The following is an 18399-nucleotide window of genomic DNA, read 5'->3' as shown; positions in this document are numbered from 1 at the left end:
TAAGGAGAATTGACATCTTAACAATATTGTGTCTTCCAACTCATTAACACAGCATTTTGATCCATTACTTAGGTCCTCTTTAATTTCTCTCAGCAATGTTTCATGGTTTTCAGTGTTCAGGTCTTGCACATATTTTGTCAGCTATATCCCTCCATATTTCATATTTTTATACTATTATTAATGGTTGTTGTTGTTTAGTTGCTAAGTCCTGTCTGACTCTTCTGTGATCCCATGGACTGTGGCCCACCAGGCTTCTCTGTCCATGGGATTTCCCAAGCAAGAATACTGCAGGAGGTTGCCATTTCCTTCTCTATGAGATCTTCCAGACCTGGGGATTGAACTTGCATCTCCTGCATTAGCAGTAGATTCTTTAACACTGAGTCACCAGAGAAGCCCCGTTATTGATAATGCTTTTTAAATTTAAATTTCTAATTGTTTATTGCTAGTATAAAGAAATATGGTAGGTTTTTTTATATTGATATTGTATCCTACAACCTTGCTAAACTCACTTATTACTTCTAATGGCTTTTTCATAGATTCTATCAGATATTTAACATAGACAGCTATGTCTTGTGAATAAAGACAGTTTTACTTTTTCTTTCCCACTGTGGATACCTTTCTTTTTCTTACTTTATTGCACTGAATAAGACCTCCAGTAAAAAGTTGAATAGCAGTGGTGAGATTAGACATCCTAATTTTGTTCCCAATCTTAAGACAAGAAAAACATTTTTACTTTTTTTCTTGTCTTTCTTTTCAGTCTGCTTTAAAATTTTTCTCTGTGTCATTGATTGGTGAGCAATTTGATTATGAGACTCAGTGTAGTTTTATTCATCTTTCTTGTGTTTAAAGTTTGTTTTTTGGGAGGGGGAATCTATGGGTTTAGTTTTCATCAAGTTTGGAAATTTCTTTTTTTTAATTTTATTTTTTTCTTTTTATTTTAATTGGAGGCTAATTACGTTACAATATTGTGGTGATTTTGCTATACATTCACACGAATCAGCCATGGGTGTACATGTGTTCCCCATCCTGACCCTCCCTCCCACCTCCCTCCCTATCCCATTTCTCAGGGTCATCCCAGTGGACCAGCCCTGAGCACCCTGTCTCATGCATTGAACCGGGTCTGGCAATCTATTTCACATATGATAATATACATGTTTCAATGCTACTCTCTCAAATCATCCCACTCTTACCTTCTCCCACAGAGTCCAACAGTCTGTTCTTTACATCTGTGTCTCTTTTGCTGTCTTGCATATAGGGTCATCGTTACCATCTTTCTAAATTCCATATATATGCGTTAATATACTGTATTGGTGTTTTTCTTTCTGACTTACTTCGTTCTGTATAATAGGCTCCAGTTTCATCCACCTCATTAGAACTGATTCAAATGCATTCTTTTTAATAGCTGAGTAATATTTCATCATGTCTATGTACCACAGCTTTCTTATCCATTCGTCTGCCAATGGACATCTAGGTTGCTTCCATGTCCTGGCTATTGTAAACAGTGCTGCGATGAACACTGGGGTACATGTGTCTCTTTCAATTCTGGTTTCCTCAGTGTGTATGCCCAGCAGTGGGATTGCTAGGGAAAATTTTCACTGTTATTTTTTAAATTTTCTTTGGTCCTTCTCCACTTCTCCTTTGGGGACTCCAGTTATAGCTCTAGGTTTATTTGATCACTTGATATTGCCCTACAATTCACTGACACCCTGTTAACTTTTTTCCAGTCTTTTTTCTGTGTTTCATTTTTGGATAGTTTCTATTGCTTTTCCTTCAAGTTCACTAATCTTTTCTTCTGGAATGTATAATCTCTTGTTAATCCCACCCAATGCATTTTTCATTTCAAACAAGTGTTCATCTCTAGAAGTTCAGCTTGGTCTTTTTAAATCTTTCATGTCTTCACTTTACATATCCTTCCCTCTAGCTTCTGAACATATGAAATATAGTCATAAAATTGTTTCAATGTCCTTGTCTACTAATTCTGTCACTTCTCAGTCAGTTTTAGTTGATTGGTTTTTCTTTTCACTGTGGGTCATAATTTTCTGCTTCTTTGCATGCTTGGTAATTCTTTATTGGAAGTTAGGTGTTTTGAATTTGGCCTTGTTGAATGTTGGATAATTTTGTATTCCTGCAAATATTCCAGATCTTCGTCCTGGGATGTGCTTAAATTAGTTGGAAACAAGCAATTGATCCTTTTAAGCCTTATTTTATTAATAAGTATTGTTAGTCAGGACTAGAGCTGTATTTACCCCTTTTCTTCCCCCTTTTATTGACGTAAGACCCACATTTCTGCTCTAACCAATACTCCTGAATGATGCGATATTCCTCTCTGGAAGATAGAAACAAACACTGTTCCCAACTCTGTGTGATCTCTAAGGATTTTTGTCTCTAATTCTTTGTCATGATTCTTTCCCCAGCTTATTTCCGCGTGTGTATGATAATCAGTACTCCGCTGAGCACTTGAAGGGAAACCTCTACACATCTCCAGAGTCCTCTCTCTGTAGCTCTCTCCTCTCTGGAACTCTGCACCCGGGCACAGCCTAAAATCTCTCTTCAGGCAGTAAGTGGCTAGGGCTCCCGTGCTTGTTTCCCATCCTTCAGGGACCACTATTCTTTATTGCCTGTGTCCAATGCTTTGAGTGCCAGTTTCATACATCTTGTCTATTTTTTTAGTTGTTTTAGGCAGAAGGGTAGTTCTGGGCCCCATTACTCCACCTTGATCAGAAATAGCAGTCTCAGTTTATATAACAAGTGGCTATTGGCTAACCTGTTGGCCAAGATAGAGTTAGATTATAATACTGAATCCCAAAAATATAGAGTCTTAGGGTTCTCTCTGAGATCTGCTCAAATTGGGGTCACAGTTGCTTCCATTTTGTTTTCCAGGCATGGAAAATATAGTCGCTTTATTAGACAATATACTTCCCAAAGGATCATTTCCAAAGAAGCCTAGGATAATGACCTTATTCACTGGCCATGTGCTACTGCTCAGAGCTTTAGTTTTACAAGGCTATTATTTATGGAGTCCTTTCTCTGTGTCTAGCACTTTGTGTGAGCCTTGTTAATCCTCACAACCATATTTTGAGGTTTGTGCTATAATTCCCATTTTATAGTGGAGAAAACCAAAGCTCCAGGAGGTAAAAGACCTTCTAAGAGTTCACTGCTTGTAAGTCCTGATGTTGGTATTTAGGTTTACAGTCTGGCTTTGAAGCCTGAGCCCTTTCTTCTGCACTGGGGTGACTAGGTTGTCAAAGGTAGCTTTCAGTCTCTTTCACCAGAGGCACAGCTCTCACTCCCAGGGGGCTATAGAAGCCTAAGTACCCAAGATTTGTAAATGATGGAAACATTCAATACTATGACCATAACTTAACAAAGACAGGACTTCCCTTTTCAAAATGGCATATTTCTTCTAAGTATAAGATATATTAGAAGTCAGTTCTAAGTCACGCTAGGCAGTGTTTCTCAAAGTGAATTTGTATCACTTGGAGGGCATGTTAAAATACAGGCAGCGGGGCCACACCTCCAGAGTTTCTGTTCGGTACATCTCAAGGGCCTGGGAACTCGTGTTTTAACATGTTCTCTGGTAATGTTGATGCTAATGTCCAGTGGCTTTGGAAAACAATTTGGCATTATTTTCCAGTGTTGAATCATAAAATATTTCATAACTCAACAATTCCGTTTCTGGATATATGCTGCTGCTGCTAAGTTGCTTCAGTCGTGTCCGACTCTGTGCGACCCCATAGACAGCAGCCCACCAGGTTCCCCCGTCCCTGGGATCCTCCAGGTAAGAACCCTGGAGTGGGTTGCCATTTCCTTCTCCAATGCATGAAAGTGAAAAGTGAAAGTGAAATCACTCAGTCGTGTCTGACTCTTAGTGACCCCATGAATGGCAGCCTACCAGACTCCTCCGTCCACGGGATTTTCCAGGCAAGAGTACTGGAGTGGGGGGCCATTGCCCTCTCCGTGGATATATGCTAGTGCCAGATATATACTAGAAATGACATTTGAGCCGTAGATGTAATTTAACATTTTCTGGTGGTTATATTTAAACAGATGAAATTAATTTTAATATAGTTTATATTTGACTGAAAATACCCAGGATATTATCATTTTTAAATGTAATCAATATAGCACATTATTAATGAGATAGTTTATATTTTTGTGTTAAATTATATCAGTCCACTATATATTTTACACTTATAGTATGTCTCAGTTTGGATGCAAAAATTTTATTATAAATATTTGATCTCTATTAGATTTCATAAAATTTGTGATTGAAAAAGTAGAATCACATACCCAAATACTTCTTAAAAGTTTTTATAAATGAATCAAGTACCAAAAATTATTTTCCTTTAATACATTCGTGTACATTGACACAACTGGTTCTTCTTTTTTTATATATTTACTTTTTGTTCATTTACTTGGCTGCACCAGGTCTTAGTTGTGGCATGTGGGATCTAGTTCCCTGACCAGGGATCGAACCTGGGCCCCCTGCATTACGGGCAGGAAGTCTTAGCCACTGGACCACCAGGGAAGTTCCTGGTTCTTCTTTTGTAGATTTGATTTGACTTGGAAGCAATAGCATATCAGTTTCAAAACTAAGTTAAATAAATTTGCTGATACTCAAAAAAATCATATTGTTAGCATTAAATTCAAAAGTGTATTAAATAAATTTATAAGACATATAAATTTATCCAATAAATCATCCTTCAAATTTCTCTTAAAATTGATTTATGTTAGAAACATGTGTGAAATTATTTTTATTGTACTCTGAAAAGTTTCAATTTCAACACAAAATTTTGTGCCTCTTTACCTAGGTTATCAGCATTTCCTTTTTTTTCTTTTTCAGGAGCTTCAAATTAATCTCATTTACATGTAATCTGATATATCAATGTGAAAATATAAATTTCTCTGCCATTTTTTGTCTTTAATTATTGAATATTGGGAAAGCATTTTTTGTTTTAATGAAATCTTGAGTTGGACTTAACAATACAATAAGTCTTTTATACTTCTTCTATGACTTAACAAGTATTGGCAAAGAACACAGATCTTTAAATGTGCTCTATTTCTTTTAAGAGTTCCGTTGTTTGGCATTGATCTGTGGCATTTACAAATATTTATGGAATGATTTAACAATGGCATTCTTGACACTTGTCAGGAGTCTGCTTCAAAAAACTGAACATGTGTATCATACAGTAGAATGAAGCAATGAAATATGTCTCCTGTTTTAAAAGTATATTAAAACCAGATTTTTTTAAACTTAGTGTGGCTGAAGTACCATCTACCAGGATAGGATTTAATTTTTTCAAATCTAGCTGAAGTTATTCTTCAACAAATATAAAACATTTAAAAATATTTAAATAAGAATTCAGTTTTTCAGGCCACAAATTGGTAACATTTCTTCTTAAATTTGGAAGTCTTCTGAGATAAAGCAGACTCCAAGTATGAACTTGGCAGGGTCTTTGATGCTATGGGCTTCCCCTTGTGACTCAGATGGTAGCGTCTGCCTGCAACGCAGGCAACCCGGGATTGATCCCTGGGTCAGGAAAATTCCCTGGAGAAGTGAATGGCTACCCACTCCAGTATTCTTGCCTAGAGAAGTCTATGGACAGAGGAGCCTGGCATGTTGCAGTCGGTGGGGTCACAAAGACTCAGACATGACTGAATGACTAACACTTTTCACTTTTGATGTTGCACTACTCGTCTAAAGCTAAAGAAAAGTAGTTGTGTTTTTCCAAATTTGAACCAATCGATCTTGCTGCTGCTGCTGCTAAGTCGCTTCAGTCGTGTCCAACTCTGTGCGAACCCATAGACGGCAGCCCACCAGGCTCCTCCGTCCCTGGGATTCTCCAGGCAAGAACACTGGAGTGGGTTGCCATTTCCTTCTCCAATGCAGGAAAGTGAAAAGTGAAAGTGAAGTCTCTCAGTCATGTCTGACTCTTCACGATCCCATGGACTGCAGCCTACCAGGCTCCTCCATCCATGGGATTTTCCAGGCAAGAGTACTGGAGTGGGGTGCCATTGCCTTCGATCTTAGATACTGTTAAAAAGATCTTACATTCTTTGGGCAATTGTTTGATGGCTTGATTGAAAAATGTCTCACTTTTGATGAACTGCCTTTTTAGTATTTTATCATAATATCCTAAAAACTGAATATAACAACATAGCTATTGAAAAAACTGTATTCTTTTTCTGTGCTAGAATCCAGGTTGTTTATAGCTGGACAAATTTATGAGCTCAGATTCTGTTTAAAATCACTTCAAAATGTTTTGTTGGATGTTGAATTTTGATTACAGGTAACTAATGTTATTAGTTCTTTTTGACTGTTGAGAAGCAAGTTACCAAATTCGCCATGTCTTTGCTAAAAATGTCTCTTAATATTATCCATTTTTCAAACAGCTTTTTCCCTTTTGCTCTGCTCCAATGAATTGCAATTGCTGTTCATCATGAAATTTCCAACATACTTTGAGTCAGGCTCCTTTTTTCTTTACTGTTCTGACTCTGGTGCTAATTTCTGCATCTCCTTTTGATTCTGCATCAGTGGTATGCCTCCTTTTTACATTTTAAAATGTATCCATACTTATTTTTAACTAAAATATTTTATTACAATTGAAATTGTTAGATTATTAATTATCAATTACAACATACAAAGAGAGTCTTATAACCTGTGCTGTCTGCATCAAACACATTACGATATTACATGGGGGCATAGAAAAGATCATTTATCCTGAATCAATGGCCAACTAGATTGCCATGTGTTTATGTGTAAAACTAGAGGAAGAAAGCTGCATCTGATTGAACTTCAGAGTAGTATCTAGGCAATGCAGTGGTTAAAGGGAAATGTTATCACACTGAAACAATGAAGTTATGCTGATCAGAAATAATTTACATTAAGTTGAGTTTTTAAATTTAAACTAGTTAAAATGAAAAACCCAATTTCTTAGTTGGATTTTTAATGCTCAACAGCCACCTGTGTTTAGAGGCTATAATATTGCACAGGTTAAGGCCAAAACAAGCTCTTGCACACATGCATGGGGAGAAAGGTTAAATGAATATGAGGTTGGGGAGGATGATTCCCTCAGGTCAGGGATGCAGGGATGGGATGGATATAAGCATTGTCCAGATTATAGTTTTTTAAAAAAACGATTATAGCTTTTATTTTGCATGGTGGATTCATGGTGATTAGTAAGTTTTAAAATAACTAAATAACTAAGAGGGAGCCATCTTAATAGTTTGGAGTATGTTCTTCTAGATAGTTTCTGTATAGCGCTCTCTGTATCCATATATATGTGTGCTGTGCTGTGCTTAGTCACTCCGTCTTATCCCACGCTTGGTGACCCCATGGACTGTAGCCCGCCAAGCTCCTCTGTCCATGAGGACTCTCCAGGATACCACTCCAAGAATACTGGAGTGGGTAGCCATTCGCTTCTCCAGGGAATCCTCCCGACCCAGGGATCGAACTCAGGTCTTTTGCTTTGCAGGCAGATTCTTTACTGTCTGAGCCACCAAGGAAGCCCAATGTATATGAAGGAGACATAAACTTTTATGAACAAATGGGATCATAATGTTCTCTTTTTTATGGATTTCAGAATCACAGGTTTTGAATTAATCAAAACCTTGGTACATGACACTCTTACTATTGATCTATGTTTAATCATGTAGAATTTTCAATAAATTATAAAAAATTCTAGGTGTTTCACATATATGTGCATATCTATACAACTTACAAGTATACAATGTGAATATTTTTCCCCATCCATTTAGTCTTATTACTCCATTTTTCATCAGTTGGTCTTTTTTCCCTTTTTTCCTTTTCTCCTAGGAGGGAGGAGGAACTAATATTCCCACACACAATAGATGCTTTTAGTGAGTTAGCAGCTTTTCAAGTGGTTCATCTCCCCACCACCACCAGCCGCTCACCCCACAGTGGAGAAGCTCTGCTGCAATAGAATGCTCACAGCAGCAAAGTTTGGCAACCTTTGAAGGAAGCTATTTTTTATTAAAATCATGCCTTTTCTTGCTCATGTATCTCCCCATCTTCTTCTGCCTTTGTGTTCAGTTGGTTGTTTTATTATGAAGCAAAGACTAAATTTTGGAACTAACATTTCTTTTATAATTAGTAGTATAATGAATACTTTTCTTAGTAATGAATGTTGGAAAGTTTTAAATTCACTTTGGTATTGAAATACTAACTTTTGAACATTGAGATATAATTTTCATATAACCTATTAGTTTCAGATATACCACATAATAATTCACTATTCACCATGATAATTCAAATGTTCACCACGATAACTGTAGTTAACATGAATCATATACGGAGTTAGATTTTTCCTTCTGATAAGAATTTTTAAGATCTACTATCTTTAACAACTTTCGAATATATAGCGCAGTATTATTAGTTATAGTCACCATGCTGAATGTTACATCCCCATGAATTACTTATTTTATAACTGGAAGTTTGTACATTTTGACCACTTTCACCCATTTAGTGCTTTGCAACCCCTCCCCTCACCTCTGGCAGCCACCAATCTGTTCTCTTTATTTATGGTTTTGGATTTACATTTTTAAAATATTTTATTTTTAGATTCCACATATAAGTGAGATTATGTATTTTTCTTTGTCTGACTTATTTTACTTGCAGAGGGCATTTAAAATGCCCTCACATTCAGTTTATATTGTCAAAAATGACAAGACTTTCTTTTTATGGCTGAATACTATTCTATTATGTGTATGTATATATATATATATATATATATACACACCACATTTTATTTTCCAGTGATGGACACTCAGATTGCTTTCATGTCTTGGCTATTGTAAACAGTGATGTAATGAATGTGGGGGAGCTATATCTTTTTGATTCAGTGTCTTTCTTTCTTTTAGTTAGATACCCAGAAGCAAAATTGCTGAATTGTATGGTAGTTCTGTTTTTAATTTTTTTCAGGAACCTCCCTACTATTTTCCATACTACAATGCTACCAACAATGCATAAGGGTTCCCTTTTCCACATCTTTGCCAACGTTTGTTATCTCTTGTTTTTGTCCAATAATGGCCATTCTAAAGGGCATAAGATATTTCCTTGCTGTTGTGGTTTGCATTTCCCTGATGATTAATGGTGTAGAACACCTTTTCATATACCTGTTGGCCATCTGCATATCTTCTTTGGAAAAAAAAAGTCTATTCAAATCCTCTGCCCATTTTAAAATTTGATTGTTTATTAATACTTATTTTTGCTGTGGAGTTATATGTATTCTTTATGTACTTTGGATTTGCAAGTATTTTTTCCTGTTCAGTAGGTTGCCTTTTCACTTTGTTGGTTCTGTTTGCTCTGCAGAAGATTGTTAGTCTAATTTAGTCCCACTTGTTTATTTTTGCTTTTGTTGCCACTGTTTTTGGAGTCAGATCCAAAAAGAAAAAATCATCGCCAAGACTGATGTCAAAGAGCTTGCCACATATGTTTTCTTCTACAGGCTTTATGGTTTCAGGCCTTACATTCAAATCTTTGATCCATTTTGAATTAATTTTTCTATGTGGTATAAGGTAGTGTTCCAGTTTCATTCTTTTGCACATCGTTCCCTTGTTTTTCCATCACCATTTATTGAAGAGACTATCTTTTCCCCTTTGTATATTCTTGGCTCATTTGTCATTAATTAATTGGCCATATGTGCATTAATACTAACTTTTGAAATAGCCCTCTCTGAGGACTGTTAACTATTAAATATTAAGCTAATTATTAAATTTAAAGAAGTTGTCATTCTTAATGTGAATTAGAAGATTAGAAAGTGAATGATAGAAGTAAGATTTTAGACTAAAGTTAGAAATTATTATTGGTATTACTAGAATTTCTATTGGCGTTGCTAGAATTTTTAGGTAGGGCTTCCCTGGTGGCTCAGATGGTACAGAATCTGTCTGCAATACATGAGACCTGGGTTTGATCCCTGGGTTGGAAAGATCCCGTGGAGAAGGGCATGGCAACCCACTCCAGTATTCTTGCCTGAAGAATTCCACGGACAGAGGAATTCAGGTGGGCTACAGTCCATGTGGTTGCAAAGAGCTGGACACAACTGAGTGACTAACATGCCAAATTTCAAACTCTGACTTCATTGTAGAATTATTAAAGAGAACTTTCATATAACAAAAATAACAATAGCTACCATTACTTACCTCATAAAAAAAAATCCAGCGATGTTTATGTGTATAGCAACCCACACATCAGTCAGGCATCTAATTCTAAGGGAATCAGTCACATCTAGGGTTAAATAAATAACTTCACAGGATATTTATTTATTTGCCTGGAAGTCCTGCCAAGTTCCTTAGGGAAGGAGGAAGAGGAAGCTGTTAGAAGTAATTGTGCATCTGATCACTGGCTTCAGCTTTTGTTCATTTACTCGTATTCCTGTCCTTTTCTGTTGTCAAGTAAATAATCAGCAGTCCTTAGATGTGTGTTCTTTGAAAGCAAGGAGGAGATTGCAGCCAGCTCCCTAGGTAGTTCCTGGATGTTCGGTTTCATCCACCTTTCCCAGACCCCACAACTGTACTGCTTGAGTCTACCTGAACACACTGAGTGAGGGTTCCTGGCATGCTGTTCTTTCCAGGGAACAGCAGTCTGGAACAGGGAGTGATCACAATGTAAGATTCCACTCTACTAAACACATGGGAGAATAAAATAAAGCTCCCAAGGCATTTAAGTGGCTAAATACCAAATACTTCTTAACAGATAGTTAGTTAGAAGGAAAGGAAGAAAGGGAGGGTGGGAGAGAGGGAAGGAGGAAAAAAGAAGGAAGAAGAAAAGAGAAAGAGGGGGGCAGTGGAGAGGAGAGGGGGAAAGTGAGCCACTAATTCAGGCACGCAACATGACCTTTCTAATCAGAATCTGATGTCGTAACCCTTCTGTGGATATATTTGGTAGGATAAGTCAGAGTGCTGTATATATGGATTCTTGAATCAGAGAATATGTGGTAGTTGATAGTGATACTTGTAATTGGTAGTTTTATTTTTCTTAATGATGCTAAAATTAATTCCTTAGTATTTTATGGCTGGCTGCTCATTCTGATGTATGATTATCAGTCCACTCGATACCCTAACAAAATACCATAGACTGGATAGCTTAAACATCAGAAATGTACTTCTCACAGTTCTGGAGGCTGGGAAGCCCAAGTTCAGGATGCTGCCTGATTCAGTCCTGGAGAAAGCGATCTTCCTGGCTTGTAGGTGGTGCCCTTCTCAGTACGTCCTCAGGTGGACTTTCCTCACTGCATGCGTGCAGATCTTACAAGGCCACCAATCCTGTTGGATTAGGACCCCACCCTCATGACCACATTTAACCTTAATTGCCCTGTTTCCGAAAAGCCCTAGCCCACAATGAGGGTTAGGACTTCAGCATAGGAATTTTGGGGGGCTGCTGCTGCTGCTGCTAAGTCGCTTCAGTCGTGTCTGACTCTGTGCGACCCCACAGACAGCAGCCCACCAGGCTCCCCTGTCCCTGGGATTCTCCAGGCAAGAATACTGGAGTGGGTTGCCATTTCCTTCTCCAATGCATGAAAATGAAAGTGAAAGTGAAATCGCTCAGTCGTGTCCAACTCTTAGCACACTGAGTGTTAGGACTTCAGCATAGGAATTTTGGGGGTCAGGGGGACACAATTCAGTCTTAACATATTGTCTTATGATAAAAGTTTGGTTATGTTTGGTTATTCCCTTAAATTAAATGACAACTTGGGTTAAGGATTGAGTCTGTTCAGTTATACCATTTGTCCATTGTAAATAGCTACCTTAAGGAAATATACATTTCAAAAGAGAAAGATGAGCAAAACTATAGAGTCAGCTAATCATATCATCATATTTTAAGTGTGATAACAACAAGGAGTGCCTATCAGCACAATTCACAAACATGCATTATATATCTTCTATACATTAGCAGCTCAAAGGGTTGCTGCTTTCTACATAAATTCTGGTGTGCTACTGATATTCCTACTAAGGAAAACCAAGTTTGTTAAAGCATTAAAGCCACATTCAGTCCTTTGGAATAGTGACCACTGTGCCTGGAGGGGGAGTTCTGCAGGCCGTCTCTATGCAGTTGTCTTTAGTATTATTTACTGGGATGTGAAACATTCCTACGTTTATGTATAGTGTGAATGTGGGTGTGAATTGTATCTGATAGCAAATAAAATACAAAAATGCGTGGAGTCCTCTTGAGAGGAATGTCTTTATTTCCACCAGGTCAGAGGTCTTTATTTGTGCTAGGAAGTTGAGAACAGGTGGGGAAAAAGGCAGATTTGTTTTCAGAAACATGGAGTGGGGTGTCTGGGAGACATTCCTAGCAGAGGAATGCCAAGGACAGAGTGCCTTGTGATTTCAGAGGAAACGCGTGAGCCTGAGGGAATATGTCTCTTAGGAAAGAAATGATGCAGGAAGACTGACCTCTCTCTTCCTGGGACCTGCTCCTGGTGTCGCTCTGGATTCTGGGCTCCACACACCTAACACAGCCTGACTCACACTGCCCTCCTCCCTCCATCAAGCCATTCCTCTTCTTCCTTAGCTGCTCTTTGTAATAAGGCAGGGAACGTGTTAAAACCATTCTTCATCATGCAGCTGACTTGAGATTTTCCTTTTCCCTAGACTGCAAGTTCCCAAGCCTTATTAAGTGCCAGACTCATCGTGAGCAGGTGAAAAGTAATTGATGATGGGAATGAAAGATTGATTGGGTTTATTAGGAAGGAGACGTTTAACCAGTATCTATTTTAAATAAGTAGACTTCTAACCCTTAAAACCTGAACAAACAGGGCTTTGAGTAGCATAACCAAAGCTGTGGATATGGGAAGGTCCAGGATGTTGACTGGTTGGATTTCAGTACAAACTTGGAACGGGAAAGAAGCCTGGAAAGTTATGTTTGAATTAAATCCCTGAGTGCCAAGCTAAAGAATTTGGAATATACAGAAGAGCTATTTGCTCTTTCAGTACTTTTGTTGCTTGGGTATGTGGCAGTAAAATGCAGTCAACTCTTACGTAGCTGGATATTAAAAAATGAAAAATGTCCTGTCAGGAAACTTTGAATCATCCTTTCTCTTTTTCTGGCTGTCTTTAAGCCAGATCCCTACTTGCTAGGATGAAGGGAGAGGGAGAAAAAAAAATAGAGATAAAATGAAAGCTCATTTGGTTGCTTCATCCTTAGCTATGTCCATAGGCCAAGAGATCAATGTTGATTTATTATGATCAAAATTATATTGCTTTTAGCCAAAGGCTGTTTTAAGATATGACCAAAGAGTAGGTTAATTTAATTTGAAAAGTAAGTTATAAAGATTAAAATAGTACAAAGTTCAAGTGTGTTTCTGAGTGGAAACACAAGTAACATTGAGAATTAGCTTTATAAAAGGAGTAGCATGATAAATAAATGTCACCGTAATATATTAACTAGTAGAAAGTAACTTTTTCTCTGAACTTTAAAGTTGAAATGCAATTAATAAGTATAATGGGGTTTTGAAATCCCAAATGGGCTGTATTTATTCAGAGTTTCTTTCTGGTCTTATCAATCTTCAGAATCTATAAAAAGCATAACTACTGTAAAATATATGCACACTAAATTCCAAGAAAGAGTTTCAAATATTTTTCACCTGTTTCCACTAATAAAATTAAAGGGAAATGGACACTTTTGCTGCTAGCACTTCAAATTATCATGTGCCAACATGAAAACATTCACCATAAGGTCATAATCTGCATGTATCTGCCAAATTTGTTGTTTATTGCATTTCTGTCCTCACGGTTGTGTCTCTTTAGCTCTCTCTAAAAGTGAGGTAATTGTTTAACTAAGGGATAATCAGTTCCCAATGTGAAGTATTCATGCATGATATAATTTTTATCCATACATGATGTTCCCAATCATATGCACAGGGATTGAAAGGTGACAGTGTTAAATGGCAACATTGATTTGAATAAGTGACGGGACTGGAGACAAATTCTGCTGTTCATTTCTTGCTAGTCTTTTTTATAATAAGGCAAAAATGCATATATATTTTTTTCAAAGTTTCCATGCCTGGAAAAATATTCATGAACTTATCATCTTTATATTTACATTATATTCTAGGAAATATTTTGCTGTGACAATAATAACAAATACCAAATGAGAATGGAACTTTTATATCTGCCATCTTATTTCATTAGTGAAAAATTAGCAGCCACAGAGGGAACCACCATCTGGGAGGTGTTTCAAACAGCACCATTTAAATTCCTCCTGGAGTTTGACATGGACATGTTTGTTATAAGAAAAGATGTGAAGAGAATGGCCCATTTAAAAGAGAACAAAGCATCTCAGTTTGGCCACAAATAACAGTCCTTGAGGAAACATATGGCTTTCCCAGTGGGGAAAGGTGACGCTTAAATCCATCCTCTGAAATGTTCTCATCATTTTTCTGGCCTTGGCACTCTGGTCTCCTGAACCCCCACCATGATGTGGCCTTGGACTACCTCCAGGTTTCTTCTTAATACTGTTGCTGAAACCACTGGACAGGTCCAGCAAAGTCATTTATCTTATTCAACATAAACAACCTAGAAGTGACAATGCGTGCCTGCATGTTTCTGCTTCTGCACACAGTTCTCCTCTCAGGGAGGAACTGAGTGTGTGTTTGAAGCAAGTGATGCCTTTCGGAATTGCATTAAAAATTTTCAAGTATCCTAGTCAAACAGCATTATCCAAGCCCTCCGGTGCATGCATCCTCAGAAGCACCAGTTCATTCCCCCACTTCTAACACTTAGAGTACACTGTTTACATGTCTGCTTCCCCTCACCAGAGTGCCGGCTCCTTGAAGGATATGCATGCCTGTCCTCGTAACCTGTCTCTAAGCACAGCACTGAGAGGACAGTAGGCTTTTAGTAAACATTTATTGTATCAGTAAGTATGGGCTGGAAAAAGAATCGATATGGAAACAAACATGTATGGAATTCAATCCTGGTTTTATATACTATGTGATTTGGGGTGAGTTCTTAACCCTTCTGAGCCTTAGTTTCCTAAAAATCAGGTCACAGTAGCCAGTTTACAAGGAGCTAGAAGACTGACAATAGGCAATAAGTGAAAAGCATATTGTAGACTGTAAGTAGCCTCTGGTTGTTAGTCCATTAATGTAACAGATCTTCGCTGTGTGTCAACTGTACAGTCCAACCAGTGCTGGGTGCTGAAGAGAAGCAGAGATGGAGACAGTTTCTCCTTTCAGGATGTGTGTGGTCTAACTCTGTGATTTTTATGTCACTTTGTCTTTTGAGATAATCAGCTGTAACTTAGGTGGATCAGACGTTAAATGCATCGTTTGATTTCTCTTCCCCCAGATTCTTCTGTGTGGATCCCCTCGCCCTAAGTAGGAGACTTTCCTCATTACTCTTGCTCTTCATGGTACACTGCCAGCACTTCTGCAAAGCCTTTGTTCTCTGCTGTGATGCTAGTACTCAAGAATATTTCAGAGATGAGGAAATGATGATGTCATATCCCAGCAGAATAAGAATCAGGAAAGGCTCCCATCCTAAAATTACACTTTCAGGCATTGGAGAAGGAAATGGCAACCCACTCCACTGTTCTTGCCTGGAGAATCCCAGGGACAGGGGAGCCTGGTGGGCTGCCGTCTATGGGGTTGCACAGAGTCGCACACGACTGAAGTGACTTAGCAGCAGCAGCAGCAGCAGCATACTTTGTATGTATGTGTGTGTGTGTATATATATATATATATATATATACATAATATTTGTATGTATAGATGTAGAAGCTCTATAGAGTCAGCAAAAACAAGACCAGGAGCTGACTGTGGCTCAGATCATGAACTCCTTATTGACAAATTCAGACTTAAATTGAAGAAAGTAGGGAAAACCACTAGACCATTCAGATATGACCTAAATCAAATCCCTTACGATGATACAGTGGAAATGACAAATAGATTCAAGGCATTAGATCTGAAGAACTATGGATGGAGGTTCATGACATTGTATAGGAGGCAGTGATCAAGACCATCCCCAAGAAAAAAAAATGCAAAAAGGCAGAATGGTTGTCTGAGGAGGCCTTACAAATAGCTAAGAAAAGAAGAGAAGGTAAAGGCAAAGGAGAAAAGGAAAGATATAAGCATCTGAATGCAGAGTTCCAAAGAATAGCAAGGAAAGAGAAGAAAGCCTTCCTCAGTGGTCAATGCAAAGAAATAGAGGAAAACAATAGAATGGGAAAGACTAGAGATCTCTTCAAGAAAATTAGAGATACCAAGGGAACATTTCATGCAAAGGTGAGCACAGTAAATGACAAAAATGGTATGGACCTAACAGAAGCAGATGATATTAAGAAGAGGTGGCAAGAATACACAGAAGAACTATGCAAAAAAAGTCTTCATGACCCAGAGAGCTGCGATGGTGTGATCACTCACCTAGAGCCAACATCCTGGAATGCGAAGTCGAATGGGCCTTAGGAAGCATCACTACAAACAAAACTAGTGGAGGTGATGGAATTCCAGTTGAGCTTTTTCAAATCCTGAAAGATGATGCTGTGAAAGTGCTGCACTCGATATGCCAGCAAATCTGGAAAACTCAGCAGTAGCCACAGGACTGGAAAATGTCAGTTTTCATTCCAGTCCCAAAAAAAAGGCAATGCCAAAGAATGCTCAAACTACCACACAATTGAACTCATCTCCCACACTAGGAAAGTAATGTTCAAAAATCTCCAAGCCAGGCTTCAACAGTTGGTGAACCGTGAACTTGCAGATATTCAAGCTAGACTTAGAAAAGGCAGAGGAACCAGAGATCAAATTGGCAACATCTATTGGATCATCGCAAAAGCAAGAGAGTTCCAGAAAACCATCTACTTCTGCTTTTATTGACTATGCCAAAGCCTTTGATGTGTGGATCACAAAAAACTGTGGATAATTCTTTAAGAAATGAGAACATCAGACCACCTGTGCTGCCTCCTGAGGAATCTGTATGCAGGTCAAGAAGCAGTAGCTAGAACTGGATATGGAACAACAGACTGGTTCCAAATCAGGAAAGGAGTACATCAAGGCTGTATATTGTCACCCTGCTTATTTAACTTATATGCAGAGTACATCATTTGAAATGCCAGGCTGGATGAAGCACAAGCTGGAATCAAGATTGCTGGGAGAAATATCAATAACCTCAGATATGCAGATGACACCATCCTTCTGGCAGAAAGCAAAGAAGAACTAAAGGGCCTCTTGATGAAAGTGAAAGAGGACAGTGAAAAAATTAGCTTAAAGCTCAACATTCAGAAAACCAAGATCACGGCATCCGGTCCCAACATTTCATGCCAAATAGATGGGGAAACAATGGAAACAGTAATAGACTATTTTCTTGGGCTCCAAAATCACTGCAGATGGTGATTGCAGCCATGAAATTAAAAGACATTTACTCCTTGGAAGAAAAACTATGACCTACCTAGACAGCATATTAAAAAGCAGAGACATTACTTTACCAACAAAGGTCCATCTTGTCAAAGCTGTGGTTTTTCACTAGTCATGTATAGATATTAGAGTTGGACTATAAAGAAAGCTAAGCTCTGAAGGATTGATGCTTTTGAACTGTGGTGTTGGAGAAGACTCTTGAGAATCCCTTGGACTGCAAGGAGATCCACCAGTCAGTCTTAAAGGAAATCAGTCCTGAATATTCTTTGGAAGGACTGATGCTGAAGCTGAAACTCCAGTACTTTGGCCACATCATGCGAAGAGCTGACTCATTGGAAAAGATGCTGGGAAAGATTGAAGGCAGGAGGGGAAGGGGACGCCAGAGGATGAGATGGTTGGATGGCATCACCAAAGTGATGGACATAAGTTTGAGTAGGCTCCGGGAGTTGGTGATGGACAGGGAAGCCTGTCATGCTGTAGTCCATGGAGTCGCAAAGAATGGGACACAACTCAGTGACAGAACTGAACTGATATTTTGTTATCACAGTTTGATAGCTCTTCTTTATGAAGAAAGGCAGCTAATTGAAGTCAGCCACAGGGATAGTGAATTCAGATGTTTTCTGGGGCACTTAAAAGTGTATCAGATGAGTCACTGTGCTCACTGCTAGAAGTGAGCTGATTAGAAAACCTAAAAAATGTTTCAGAACAATGAACTCCTTTCCAAACATTTTTTCAAGCCTAACTTAAGCAAGAGAGGGAAGGTAAATGGTATCTAGAAAAGAGTCCTCAATGTCAGCTCATGCCTGCTTATGCTGATAGGATGATGGAAAATCCCAGCATGGTATTTTTTTTTTAAGCCCATTTAGCTTTAATTTGAAAATACAGGTTAACACCCTAACATGTTAAGAATGTTAGGATGAAAAATAGGTTTTCCCCATGTGTTTTGCCTAAATGGTAGGAAAGCACTGTGGGGGTGGGATGGGGAATCAGGGTGAAGTGAGGACCATGTGGCACGTGTGAATGAGTAAGT

General features: G+C 38.3%; 1 protein-coding gene and 1 non-coding gene across 3 annotated transcripts in view; one reads left to right on the top strand and one right to left on the bottom strand.

Annotated features, from left to right (window-relative positions):
- SAMD13 (sterile alpha motif domain containing 13) overlaps positions 1-18399 on the top strand; it is a 49381-nt gene that overhangs the window by 8042 nt on the left and 22940 nt on the right. The window lies entirely within an intron of this gene.
- TRNAY-GUA lies at positions 4456-4528 on the bottom strand. The gene has a single exon. It is a non-coding gene; the product is annotated as a tRNA-Tyr (tRNA).

Source organism: Oryx dammah, unplaced genomic scaffold (genome assembly GCF_014754425.2).
Source record: "Oryx dammah isolate SB20612 unplaced genomic scaffold, SCBI_Odam_1.1 HiC_scaffold_28, whole genome shotgun sequence".
NCBI lineage: Eukaryota > Metazoa > Chordata > Mammalia > Artiodactyla > Bovidae > Oryx > Oryx dammah.
The sequence above is the reverse complement of the archived record's forward strand: the minus strand, read 5'-3'. Positions and strand labels throughout refer to the sequence as shown.